Source organism: Eptatretus burgeri, chromosome 8 (genome assembly GCF_056783735.1).
Source record: "Eptatretus burgeri isolate ZD-2024b chromosome 8, Ebu_testis_v1, whole genome shotgun sequence".
Classification (NCBI taxonomy): Eukaryota; Metazoa; Chordata; class Myxini; order Myxiniformes; family Myxinidae; genus Eptatretus; species Eptatretus burgeri.
In genome coordinates, this window is record NC_140968.1 from 67,928,314 (window position 1) to 67,943,121 (window position 14,808).

The following is a 14,808-nucleotide window of genomic DNA, read 5'->3' on the forward strand; positions in this document are numbered from 1 at the left end:
GCAAATATATCGTTCACCTCCAAGCCAATGTGTCCTGATGGAAAGGGGGTAGACGAGCCTCCGTTGGACTAACGGCTATCTCGCGTGCATGAATGTGTCTGTCGTAAAGAGAAAAACGCCATCCCATAAGAAAGGGAATCTATTCTACACCCTTCTCCAACACATCAAAGTTAGAATCCCACCGGACATGGGGATAGGTCCATCCTGGATATGCATTTAGGGAAATAACAGTCTGAGGACCTAAATGTTTGTAAGCATTAGTCAGATCTGATTCTGAAATCCATAACAGCAGTAATAATAATAACAATAATAATAACAATAATAATAATAATAATAATAATAATAATAATAAACCCACAAATAGCACCACACACACAAAATCAAAGATTCAGTTTGTCCGGCCGTTTTATACGGACTGAGAAGGAACAGACTCATGGAGCTGTTCATCCAGCACAACAGTGGGGGGGGGGGAGGCAAAAAGCGGAGCAAAGGAGATGTATTAGAAGGGAAAGTGGAAGGGGGCAAAGGAAAAACATTGCAGTGATCACCATTGCTGGTAAGATAAGGGAAGTGTTGCTGTGCTCATCATCGTCCGAGTTTCCCATCTATGGTTTGTACACATAGCCAGCCAGTGTGGTTGGCCAGCTTATTTGAAGATCGGAGATGTTGGCGATTCCTGCAGAATGAACGGTTTCGTGCTTGGAGCATGTAGGACCGAGGGGACTCGTGTTTTTGTACAATTTACCAGGAACCCATTTTCTAGTGCCAGAAAGTGGTTCCATCATTACGTGGGATGCCATATTGTATTTAGGCTAAGAAGAAATAACTGGGTGTGATTAATTTTACTTTCATTGGATTCCTTGGGTCAGAAAACATGGAGATAGACACCAAAAGCAACATCCTAAGTCCGATAGTTTGCGAGTTATGCCGTTTTCATGATTTAACTATGGGCGGCCATCTTGAACTTTGGAGGAAAAACAAACCCCATGAGATTCTTCGGGACTTTTTTGTGGGATATCTACCAGGTCTCACGGGTCACTGTGCGAAAATTCAGCTTTGACACCCAAATTTTGACCACAAATCCAAAATAAAGGGGCTACATTTCTCTGACACATTATTTTCTTTGCTTCCCTGATATATTGTTCTACTTGAATGCAGGAGCTCGACAAAGCCTTAGCTGCCACCAACTGTCCTTTTAAGGGCAAAATCACTGATGTGCACTTTCATAGTTTCCTCTTGCACCACATGCACCACACACACTACAAGCATCCACCGCAACTCTACAATCAAGCACCTTTAGACACCATCAGTATTCCTCCTTTTGACCCTCGTTTTAGCATTTGGGTTGCGTAGGCACGACTGCCCTGCCCGATGACCTCATCCTTTTTCTCCTCTTTCTACCTTTATCTTCTTCCGCGGTTGGTCTGATTGGGTACCCATGTCTTATGTATAGCCGGAAGGTAGGCATAGAGTTAAGTTCTGCTTCTTGTCCATTTTTCTTTCCTGTACTCGTTTGCACTCTCAATTGCTGGCAACCATTATCCTTATGTACATTGTATTTTTTTTTTTACTGCATTTCCCCTTTGTGATTGCTTGCTTGTACATTAAAAAGCTGCATAGCACCGTACCTTCACATTTTATATTGTCCTGTAAATAATAAATCCTCTTTTGTTGAACTTCATTTCCAATCTGTCTGTGTTGGTCTTTTCCCCATTGGTCCAGTGCTGTTTGCCCCGAGGTTCGTCTGGGAGGTTATAATTCTCCAATTAATTGGCTTTCATCCAAGTCCGGTATGCAATAGCGGATGCTCGGCCGCCCCAGTTAAGATCTATTTAAGAAAAGCTTTGTCCAGAGCCAAAGGCGCATTCCCCAATCAGGAGACCGTGTGACCTCCAGTTAAACAGCAATTAAATGGAGGACACTGGACCATGTGTTGAACTAATTGGCGTTCGTGGTTGCCTTGCAACAGTGACACCAAGTTATTCGTGCTCAGCGGCCGCAGGCACGGGTGAATCGAGGCTACCCCTTCATAGTAGATCCGAAACCCGTGGCCGTAACAATACTGTTATGGAAATGACTTTTCGTGGGTGAAAGATACTTGGTGGATGAGTTGGGCAGATGACAAGGACAAGCCGATTCGGTTTTGATTGAGGTCCGGATCCAGATCCGGCTTATCGGTGGGATACAAAATGTAAACTGTTCAGCCTGGTGGAGGTATGCACTCCACCGAGTGCCGTTCTAGTTTGTTCTGTGTTGCTTCTTGTACATTACCTCCCTGTGACCATTATCATTTCTTTATTAAATCCACTTGGTCTCAGCTGAATTCTGGTTGTCATGAGTAGGGTAAGAATACTGGTTCTGGCTCACTTTTCCCCATGTAAATGAATGGGGGATTTTCAGCCATGAATTTTTTCTTTTTTTCCCCTAAAAAATAAATCCCCTTTTTATCCCAAGGTATATTTATTTGTCTCCCCTTTTAACCTGGGGACACTTTTTTCAAATAACCCATACAACAAGATAAAGATTTGTTAAAGGTGATTCGAACGAAATATCTGAAACGTCTAAGCCCCGGGACACTCTTTATCAAATAACCGATGCATATTGTTTAGCTCACTCATTGAACCTATAAACATTTGTTCATTCTCAAATTCCTTCAATAGTTTAATTTTCTTTGCACAATAATCCCCATCTAAAATATTGAAAAACAAAACATTTGAATCTTTATATTTTTTAAGATACCCCTTTTGTGCCATTACGAAATGATAAACTTCTCTTAATGATCTCATCTGGCCACCGCCCGAGTTGCAAATCATTTTTGTGTATAAACCACGCCATAAAAAAAGTTTTGTTTCAAATGTTTTCAGTTCATGCCGTGAAAATGAGGAAGTGTTTTTTTGACACGGTCGTGCTGTATGAATGAGGAAGTGGTTTTGGACAGTCATGCTGTGAAAAAATAGGAACTATTCTGTGAGACAAGGTCTCGTGTTTATATTTTATCTCAGAACACGAACTGAAAACATTTGAATCAAAACCATTTTAGGGCATTTTAAGTATGTTTTGAAAATGATTCATACAATTTGAGAATATATCTCCCAGTTATTTTCCAAGCTGTCTCTCCCGAAGCGTCATTTCCTGTGGCCACACCCAATGATTAAGCAATCTCCTCATCGTTGCTTTATAAGTGATTCGCCAGACAAAGTTTCTGCCAGATGGGATTTTCATTTTTACAACTGAGACATGAGCGATCTTTCTTCCGCGAACAAAACAGCTCAACACAAAGTTGGTAAGCCTGTGTATTGGTTCCTCTTTGAACGATGAAGCAATTGATTATAAATTAAATCGTGATAATTCTGATATATTTTTTTTTTCTTGGCAGGTCCTTGGAAGAAGAGCAGTTTACATATCACGACGAGGTGCATGAAATTAATGCTCTTATTGAAGAGGCCAATCATCTTAGAAGAGAATTGAAAAACATTTTTAAAGACTGACACGACGTCTTATCACGGCCTCTGATCTTTTTGCCATCTTGTACCAATGGTAAAAAAAACTGAGACATGGACTCACTCTCTTCCGATGAAGATAACAGCTCACTAAAGTTGGTAAGTTTGTGTATGGTTTCCTCTTTGAACAATGAAGCAATTGATTATAAATTAAATCGTGATAATGCGAAAATATTTTTTTTTTCCTGGCAGGTCCTTGGAAGAAGTGGAGTTTACATATCACGATGAGGTGCATCAAATGAATGCTCTTATTGAAGAGGTCAATGATTTTAGAAGAGAATTGAAAAACATTTATAATGACTGGTACGAAGTCTTATCACGGCCTCTGATCTCGAATGAATTAAACCAATGGTGAGACACGTGTGGGTGTATGTGTGTATATATATATATATATATATATATATGTGTGTGTGTCTGTGTGTGTATATGTGTGTGCCTGTGTGTGTATATGTGTGTGTGTGTGTGTGTGTGTGTGTGTGTGTGTGTGTGTGTGTGTGTGTGTGTGTGTGTGTGTGTGTGTGTGTGTGTGTGTGTGTGTGTGTGTCTATATCTCTCTCTGTCTGTCTTTCTACCTACCTCTCTCTGTCTGTCTCTCCATCTATATAATACCCTTGACTCATTATTTTTTTTTTTTCAGCGCTATCACACAACATCAGCTGTTGAAGCAATCTGGTACAACACATGATTTTCTGGAGGTAAATGTTTCTGAATTATTATTTGGTTATTCTTTTATTAATATCACTCTCTCTTTGGAATGTCGTCTTATGTTGGTTGCATCATTAGTTTGGACGCGGTTTTGCCAGTATACTGGAATTCATTTTATTGGCCTTGAAAGGATGACAGGCTGAGTCGGCCTCCTGGTGTGTTAATTCAGTGGTCAACGAGGTTTGAACTTAGAACCAACACCAGGCTTACTCATATTACCATGTAATTATCTTTATAAAACCTAATTATTATCCACTTTTTGTTTCAAAACAGAATATGGTGTCTGAGTTTCGAAATCACAAGACATCTGAAGAAGATTGCTGGGAAAGATTATACATTCTCACAAATGAATATTTAATATTTACAATTTTGATTAATTATATTTGTTTTGTTTACAATTACTTGATTTTAAATTTCAAAAAAAGGATTAAGACATGAAGGGGGGGGTAGATGCGCTCCCCCAATGACCCATCACCCCCTCATCCCACCCCTCCCCTCCCCATGTGTGTGTGTGTGAGGAAGGGTGGGGGTGGGATGAGGGAGGTGGTGGGTCAAAGGTGGGGGCACACAGGGGGGATGAGGGGGTGGGGCTTGTGTGGGAGGGGCTTGTGTGGGCGGGGCTTCGGTGTGGGCGGGGATTGTGTGGGTGGGGCTTGTGTGGGTGGGGCTTGTGTGGGCGGGGCTTCGGTGGAAGGGGTTTATGTGGGTGGAGCTTGCGTGGGAGGGGTTTATGTGGACAGGGTTTATGTGTGTGGAGTTTTTGTGTGGAGCTTGTGGGGGTTTGTGTGGGGTTTGTGTGGGCAGGGTTTATGTGGGTGGAGCTTGTGTGGGAGGGGATTATGTGGGCAGGGTTTATGTGGGCGGGGCTTCGGTGGGGCTTATGTGGGAGGGGTGAATATGGATGAGGATTGTGTGGATAAATGGATGGGTGGAGAGATGGGTGGATGGGTGGATGGGTGGATAATTTTTTAATTAAATAAACATGTTGTGTGTGGGGAACTAATTAACTAATCACTAATTATGTGAATATGATGAATATGGGTGGAGCTTGTGAGGGGTTTGTGTGTGTGGAGTTTTTGTGTGGAGCTTGTGAGGGGTTTGTGTGTGGTGGGGTTTGTGTGGAGCTTGTGTGGGGTGGGGTTTATGTGGGTGGGTTTTGTGTGGGCGGAGTTAAAAAGGGGCGGAGTCAAAACATTTCAATTTATCTTTGTCTTTTGTAATTCCTGTGAATAAAATGAACCTAAAATCTCTTCCCCTTCCAAATCATATATCTTATAAGTCCAAGGAACCGTATCTATTACATCAACAATTTTAAAAAGTTCTTTCGTCCATCATTTAGTATAACCCTTTTCAAAATGAGATTTCCATCTATATATTCTTACGATATCACCAACTTTGAACTTAGGTTTTCTGACATTAATCTCTTTTTCATATTTTAATTTTGTAAATGTTTCTGATGGTTTCATATTTGTTGACGTGTGAATCGTGTCATTATACTTATCCACAATATCCTGAATAAAAGATGACCATTGTTGTGAACCGAGTTGTGTGAATTTTTTATATAGTCTCTCTTTTAAGGTACGATTAAAACGTTCAACAACAACTGCCTTCCCTTCATTAAAGGTACTGTATAATGTAATACTGTTATTTTTAAGAAAATTCATAAATGTCTTGTTATAAAACTCTCTACCCTCATCAGTCCACAATTTTTTAGGTTTTCTCTTACTTTTATTAAATATCTGTTGAAAGGCTAACATAAGAGTATTACCTGTTTTGTTTTTTAATGGTACAACCCATACGGATCTACTCCTCAAATCAATAATGGTTAAAGCATACTTGTACCCCTTATCATTATTGAGTTCAATCAAATAAGCAGACCAGATATAATCAACTTCCTTGGAATAAACTTTCCTTCTCTGAAACTTTGTGAATATTGGTTTATGTAATTCATCAGCTAATTGCTCTTCAGTCTTAATGACATCATCAGAGCCTATAAGTTTTTTGAATTTCCAAGTCCAAGTTTCAATTTAGCACTGATCATCTTCTTCACAATGAACCGATCAACTTTTTCTCTCAAGGTTGGATTTTGTATCAGAGAAATTATACAACATTTCTCTATCGGCTTCATACTTTTCTTCCAACGTTGTGGTATTCCCATAATCAATATCGTGTCTCATGCACACTTCATCAACTCTATTGATTGGTTTACTCCAGGATTTAGGATTGTCTCCCTCATCTAATCTTTTATCCAAGTTTGTGCCTGGACCACAGAAAGAATACCCTGGAAGATGTAATTCCCCTGGTATTCCAGTAGTTGTAAATTTACTTCCTGATAAAAACTTTTGTATATCTCCTCCAAGTTTGTGTTTGGAGATAAATAGATTTTTTTTTGAACCACACACCGAACATATACCTTTTTGTATAACCCTGTTATTTTTACTTTTAATATATGAAATATTTTTCGTATTAGTTTTCTTTTTACATTTGAGACAATAACTCATTTATTTATGAGAAAAATTCCTGCAGAGTGCAAAAACCTTTTTAGTTTCCAACATGCACATTTGAATCTTAATTTTTAAAACATAAAGAATCCTTAGAAATGCCTTCACCCTCTCCTCCATTTATTTAAGAAAAAAAAAAATGAAAAACTTGAATTAAAATCCATATCTTGTCGATGTCAATAGTCTTGTCGAAAGTATTGCAAATAGACTTGTCAATTCTTTGTTTTCCTCCTCGGTGGGTTGAGTTATTTTCTGTAATACCCCTAATCTTTTTTTAATCTCACTGGTTTCCATATTTTGATATTTATTCATTCTCTCTCTTTCCTCCCTCTCCTCCCTCTCTCTCTTCTCTCTCTTCTCTCTCTTCTCCCTCTCCTCCTTCTTCTCCTTTTCCTCCTCTTCCCTCTCTTCTTCAACTCCTTCCTCATCCCTTATTATCCTTGAATCGCTTACACCCCATAGAATATCATACATATATTCATCAGGATTTCTTGTTATTCCTGTATCCAAAATAATTTTTTTACAACAGGAAACCAATAAAATTTCTTTTGAATTTCTAAAAGAGCCTTACCTTTTCTTAACTTTATAATTTTTTCATTATTTAACATTCTAATTAAATCTAAAGTTGTCGGTTTATCAACATCAGCATAATGCCAATCTTTTATTGAAAATACCTCATTCTTATGTTGTAGAACATATTTATTAAAATACCGAATACCCTTTTCTTGAAGGTATGCTTGGACACAGAAATGATAATTTTCTTGAAGTCTTCTTGCTGTCATTTATGTATTAGAAATATATGTTAGAATAATATTATGGCACGAAACACCTCCCCATCTTCCCATAGTAAAATCATTTTGTATTTCCTTACTTATTATATATAATGCTGTTTTTTCTGTTTTCATGAGATAAACAAGGGCAAAACCATTATTATATTTACCCTTATTAAATTCTTTTATTTGTTGTTTACTAATCGTGGCCCCACAAAACTCATTCTCGATACCAAGTGGATAATATTCTTCCTTACGAGACTGATTTAATTGTTCCAGGTCTTCGAGGTTAATTTTAAATGACCAACTATACCCTAAATCATTCATATCATACCCCCATTGTTCTATTCTCATACAAACGATACGCCCTTCTTTATAAAAATTTATTTTAATTCGAACTGTGAATTCTGTATGACCTGGAGATAATATCAACACTTCTGTATCTTTGGAATACACGGCCGTTTTATTTAAGGATATATATTGTGATAAATCGCTTCATCTCACCAAGTCATTCGCGTCAGTCGGGCTTGGATAATTTTTTAATTTATAAGCATTTTTCATGTTAATATTTTTGGTTATATTATATTTATGTCGTTCAGCCTGTGCCTTTGTGTAATAATTTGATAAATCAATATCCAGTTCTTGGGATACACCAAAGATAGAACCATCTTTACCAACATAAGTCATTTATATTAGATTAAAAATAATATCATAAAATTTTTTGTTTTTGTTGAGTTGAAATAACACATATAGACATAATTGACCACAACACTTGGAATTTAATTCTTGGACTTGAAATGTTTGATAAACACCATTCTGTAAGAATTTTATGACTTCAACAGGTGGTGGAAGACCAAAACTATCAAAATAATATTTGTCTTGACTATTAAAAATACAAACCCAATGAGAACTGTTCCCATTATTATCTTCTAAGTTCATAATAATATTCTTTGTATGTTTTGGCAGATTTGTTAATTCATCTCTCATACAAATAACCACATTATGAATTTTTAATTTCTTACAATATTTGACAAGTTGTAAATTTGATGTTGTATTCTTTCCAAATTCTTTAAACCACTCATCAATGCTCATTTATTTATTAGAAAGATATAATCCATTACCTCTTTTCGTTAATTTTACACCTGCTTGTGCTATAGAAGAAAGCATATCTCCAACTAACAATCTCGCTTTATCAGGCAGACCTTCAAGTTTTTCAGCAAAATCTACAATTACACCACTTCCACTAATTTGTTTCTCCAACTCTTTGTTATGTCTTTCCAATTCTTTTTGAGCCTGGAGTTGAGCCTTCCTTTCGTTGGCAGTTTTCACCGCTGTTGAAATACCACCCGTCAATGCTCCAACCGCACTTAAACCAGCAAATAAAGGAATTAGAAATGGGAGAAATCCTCCACTCGTCTCTCTTATTGAATATTTTTTCAACATTGGTTTTGTCATTTTAATTTTAAGTGAGCCAGTGTCATTCAAGATTTTAACCTGTTCTCTTGTGAGCAAAACATCAATTCTTACTGCTCCTTTTCTCTGAATTGTATTAACGTTAATCGTACAAGGCTTTTGATTTTGAACACAAGATGATAGTTTATGAAGATTGATTTGATTAACATATACCCCAGTTGGTACTTTGCCACTCATTTATTTAACAAAAAATTATGTGAGACTAATCATCACACCATTATCTGTATTAATCTGTAATTCTGTTTCTTCCAAAAGCAAACAATATGTATCAACTTCTTCACTCTCTCCTCTTTCAATGTAAAGGGAAGTATCCACTCGATTAGACTTTATAGTTTCCTTTTGAGCACTCAGGTCAAACGCATAGATTGTATACAAACTTTTAAATGCTGTCAAATCCAAAATAGGTTCTTTATTTCCATTACTTTCACACACCTTTTGGTAAGACTTGTATGCTTCAGCAAAATCATTTTTTTCCCAATTAATTTCCAATCTATCTCGTGGATAAAATGTTCCATCTAGAGAAACGCGAAGTTGTTTCACCTTAGCATTATCACTCAATGCATTATTCTTATCAGTCGCAGTATCACCATCTGGCTTTTTAAAAATGATCCACAGATATCGTGGCTTTCCTTCCAGAACACCCAAATTCCACGTATAAGTAGTTTGGTTGAGTTTAAGGTGTTGACATCTTCTTTTGAGGTATGATACACCGAGTGGTTTCTTTGAGTTAAGTCTTCGATTCAACATCTCTTCTGTTTTAAGATTAGGAGTATATTCACTGATATACCAACTCATCTCCTCAATTACAAATTTATTCTGATCACCAAAAGCATTACCAACACCAAAAAGCAATCTATTTTCATTATCATTCCTTTGTCGTTGAAATCTAATTTTAAGACCATACAGAACTTTATCATGATCACAAAATCCAAATATACCTTTAAGAGGAACTGCCACAGTAAAACTATTTTCTGCTTTTGTATCATCATTATACATTCCTTTCCTTTGAGTATATCCAGGGTCTGTGTTTGTTCCCGTTGACATATCAGGAATAAAACCTTCGACAGACCCCTTTCCCATTCTATCACTGAATGTATAGAGTGTAAATTTCATCATTTCAGATACAGCAGAGACATAATCAACCGCTTCAACTTCTTGTGTTCCAATATACAAACGCACACTATCAAACATTTTCCAGAAGAAATCATTTACAAGTGTAGCGTTTGTGTTATTCCCAGCCTTAGTGAATTTAAATTTACACAACAAGAAACTTTCGGAGAGATTCAAATAGGTTTGTTGATTATTTATTTCAAAACTTTTTGTACCATTCGTATTCCAGTCTGTTCCAGTTATTGCATTTACCTTGAAGTAATCTTTTTTAGTGGAGTTTGAGATAATAATAGTATCATCCAAATCATAGATACTATCAATTGCTTCCATACTTGTATTTATTTAGGAAAAAAGATGTTAAAACTTTTGAAACCCTGATCCAAGTATTTGAATTATTTTCTGTCGTTCTTGGGGGGACAACTGAGTTTTGCCTTTCTTAATTTCTTTTATTGCTTGTAATTTATGAGATTCCTTCTGGGCATCTTTTATACTCTTTACAGCACCTGCTACATTTCCTACAGCAGAAGCAGTTGAACCAATTAGATCTTTATGTTTAAGAATAGTTGAACCAATACCCATGAGAGTATCAATTATCCCATCTCCTCTAAATTGATGTCCAACACCCCTTTGTCTCTTAGGTTTATAGTATCCTCGAACAAGATACATACCTTCACCCTTGTAGTATGGGGAAAGGAACATCCCATCCCCTGTAATTATTTTATATTTTCCCAACTCGTGTTTCCTCACAATAACCATCGTATTTATTTATTGGAAAACTTCACGTAGGTGAATTCTGATGGATATAACTTCTCCATTAAAAGAAATCATACGATTATCTTGGTCGGTTATCCTAAAATTTACTCTGTGTATGGTTTTTCCTGACACAGGGAGATAAACCAAATTTTTGGGTTCCATATTGAATTTATAACCAATTGGGGTTGAGTATGCGGTGAATGAAAATATTGTATTTGTTTTTTTTCCATCATTATAAGCACCATCAATCAAATCACAGTGAATTAACACCGAATTTATTCCTGAGGATATTTGAATGACATTATCACTGTAAAACGTCCCATTAGTTTCAATCTTTTTTGAGGAGAAACCCAATAACTCTCTAAATGAATTATCAATTGTGAAATCAACCTTGTAGTTATTTTTAACTTTAATCGTTGATTTTGAAGTATGTTTTTGAATGTCTATAACAATATTTTTTGGTTCATCACCCTGTTCTTTCATAAGACGAGCAATTTCGGAAGATATTTGAGAAATCTCATATGCTCCGGGTGAGACTGTTATCGTTTTGTATCCACTTCCGGGACTATAACTAAACTTTTTTTTTTATCAGTTATATTAAATAAGGTATTATATCAGGTAAATAAGGTAAATAAGGTATATATTAAATAAGGTATCATTTTTATCAGTTATATTAAATAAGGTATTATAAGTTTCCATGGACAATAAAGATTCCTCATATTCTTTTGTTGGGTCAAGTTGTAGTGGGTATGGGAATGAAGATGTGTGGTCGCTTGTTGTGAAATTGAAACTTAGGATTGTGCTTCTCATCTTATTTAATATGAGATAAAATGTCTTTATATTGATTTTTATTAATTATTTTCATGTTCATCAACTGGTCTAAAATGGCTGATGCTTCATTAAAACAATTGTTATTTCCAGCCTTCTTACTGCCTAACAACAATAACAGTCTATTAACTAATTGCGATGGGTCATTTGGAAGAAAACTAACGCCTGAACCAAGGATACTTAAAGCCTGAATAATGTGTTTCTCCTTCTCATTCTTCCTACATTTACCAGAAAGAATAACCCAATAATTTAGAGTGTTCAGCAGATCAATATATACTCTATCATCATTATTTTCCATATCCAATGGTTTATCAATATACTTTGATTCATCCCTCACAGTTGAACCTTGTCTTCCATCTTTTGTGAGAAGAAACATTAATCTTGGAGTTAGTTTAACAGGGGGTTGAGCAGAACCCAAGAACCTTAATTCATCATTAAATATCAATCCCTTTTCTTGAACAAGATGAAATATTGCTGGTTGTTCTGTTGGAATGAGTCCTGCTTTGGTTTTTGAATCCGCTGAATATTCATTGTTTTGAAGAGCATTCACAATATAATCAGGGGGTTGATTCATCTCTTCCAGTTGTTGAAATAATTCTTCATCATGATATTCTAATTCTCCAATATGCGCTAATTCTTCCTCCGTCATTTGACTGAAATCTTTTAACATTTGGAGCTTTCTGGGAGTATATTTTATTGTGGGAACTGTGGAAACATCTATAATTTTTTCTTGGGAAGTTTTTAAAAGTGGTTTAAAAAATTTCTCTTGTTTTCTTTCAAATGCTTCTTCACCCGTTAGTTTTTGTCTGCGTTTCTTCTTTATGTCTTCCTGTTGTTTTACAACTTTTGAAACCAACTCTTGATGTTCCCTAAATCTTCTTGCTCTTTCTTTCGCATCCATTTATTTATTGAAAAATATAATTTAATATCTCATCTTGTTTCACAACAATATATTTATATTTTTCAGTCGTGTGTTTCATGTAATCCCCAAATTCCTTTTTACTACATAATGTAGAACAATTGTCTCTCCAAAAATTGTTTATATCTATTGAATTTAACTTGAATAAAATAAAAGTATTAGCATTGTTTCTGATGGAACGACGAGGAAGTTGAAAGTACGATTGACTAAGATAAATACAATTACAAGAAGAATGTCTCCCTCTTGTGTAGTAGCTGTCCATTACCGTTTGGTTTCTCTCATTAACACAATCATCAAAGATAACGAGGTTCTTTTTGGATTTATCCAAATCTTGGGGAGACGGTATATCATCCGTATTATCACTCAGAATACAAGTTATCGATTTTGATTTCTTTTTACATCTCTGTGTATCACAAAATAGTTGTATTATATCTTCAATGTTAAAATCATTTAGGTTTTTTTGAAGTTTAAATAAACCGATTATATCTTCTTTTTGAAGACCAGCATTAAAACTTTGTGAGAGTAGTTGATACTCTGGTTGAAAACTCGACTTTGTGAAAATTATTAAATTATCATAATCTAAAAAGTTGGGAGTGAGGAGCATCTTTAAAAGTAAGCAGGTTTTTCCACATCCACTTGAACCAACTATGAGGCATCTTAATGAATTTGGGAGATTTTTATGGTTGTCAAATTTTTATCTTATTTTCCCAAATGGGTAAAAAATCATTCATTTATATATTTGGAAAACATTTAATTTATTATTGGCTTTTTTCGAAACTCTATATTTTATCCTAAGTTCAGGTTTAATTTCAAGATAATCCATTATTTTATTTATGCAATATCTTGTGTTGATATTTCCCTGAAAATCACATCCATGAATAATATATAACAACAATCCTTTGAACATTTCTCTAATACGTTCAGTTTCTTCCCTTGTAAGGAAAGGTGTGTTATCACCCTCGTACTTTACATTCATTTCTCTAATCAATCTTGTAAAGTAATTCATTTTTGGTGTAAATCTAAAAGAATTATTTTCCTTTTTATATTTTTGATTATCATTAATTAGAAGATAATCACAGAATATACATTGTTTATAGGCTTTTGACTCTGTGTTTAATCCCCGTCTTTCACACGCAGGACAATTCTCAAATTTGTCATATGGAGAATCATGGAATTCAAGAGGCTCAAAATCGAGTAAACTATTCATAGTTATAAAGTAAAACTTTACTTTAACTGAAATTCATCTTCGATACTTTCAGAATCATCTATACTTTCATAACTATCATTTGAACACAAACTCTCGGTGCCATAACTATCGTTTGAATGCAAACTCTCGGTATCATAATCACTCTCATAATCTTCAAAATCTTCAGTTGAATATTGACTCATTTAATTAGTAGAAAAAAACATTACCATCGATATCGATATACATTTTTTCATTAACGGATTCAACTGCTACATTTTTTATATTAAAGGTAATTTTAAAATGATCCTTAACTACAATTGAACGAAATGTCATTTCACCTGATGTATTAACATCCTTTATTTCATCAGGATTTATATCTTTAGGGTTGTTGAAAAAATACAAATTTCTCCTTGCATATTACAGATGGTCTTATCTTTTCTTTCTAAAGCTTCATCCATAAGGTTTTTATTTTTTGATACCTTTTCTTGTTTCATTGCTTTTTCTAGTTTTGAATATATTGCCAGAAGGAGAGGAGAAACTTTTGTTAGAGATACCTTAATTGATGTTCTTCCAGGTATACTAAAAGCCCTTCCACTGAAGTAAATTGAAGAACTCATCATATCCACCATAATTGTTTTTATCCAATAGTTGTTATATTTATCTTTGTTCAATTTTACATCCTTGACATATTTCTCAGTATCTTTAACAAATGAAGAGATTGATTGAAACTTGTCTTTTGTGTCTTGAAACATTGTATTTATTAAGTGAAAAAGTTGGAGGATAAAATGGTTTTAAGCACAGATTCACCTGTAAAATAAACTAAATTTTCATCAAGAAAATTTTAGTTTAAGCACAGATTCACCTGTGAAATAAATGAAATTTTCATCAAGAAAACTTTAGTTTAAGCACAGATTCACCTGTAAAATAAACGAAATTTTCATCAAGAAAATTTTAGTTTAAGCAAAGTTTTATTATATAAATATGGTGAATACAACGTACTGCGATGTTTGTAATCACGAATATAAACATTATAGAAAACACCTCCGAACCAACAAACACACAT

The 14,808-nt window shown here is 35.1% G+C and overlaps 1 long non-coding RNA gene across 1 annotated transcript; it reads left to right on the forward strand.

The window, feature by feature from the left end:
* Positions 1–3,641: 3,641 nt before the first annotated feature.
* LOC147021951 (uncharacterized) lies at positions 3,642–5,055 on the forward strand. The gene is made up of 3 exons (XR_015061016.1): positions 3,642–3,851; positions 4,138–4,195; positions 4,479–5,055. It is a non-coding gene; the product is annotated as an uncharacterized LOC147021951 (long non-coding RNA).
* Positions 5,056–14,808: the final 9,753 nt, after the last annotated feature.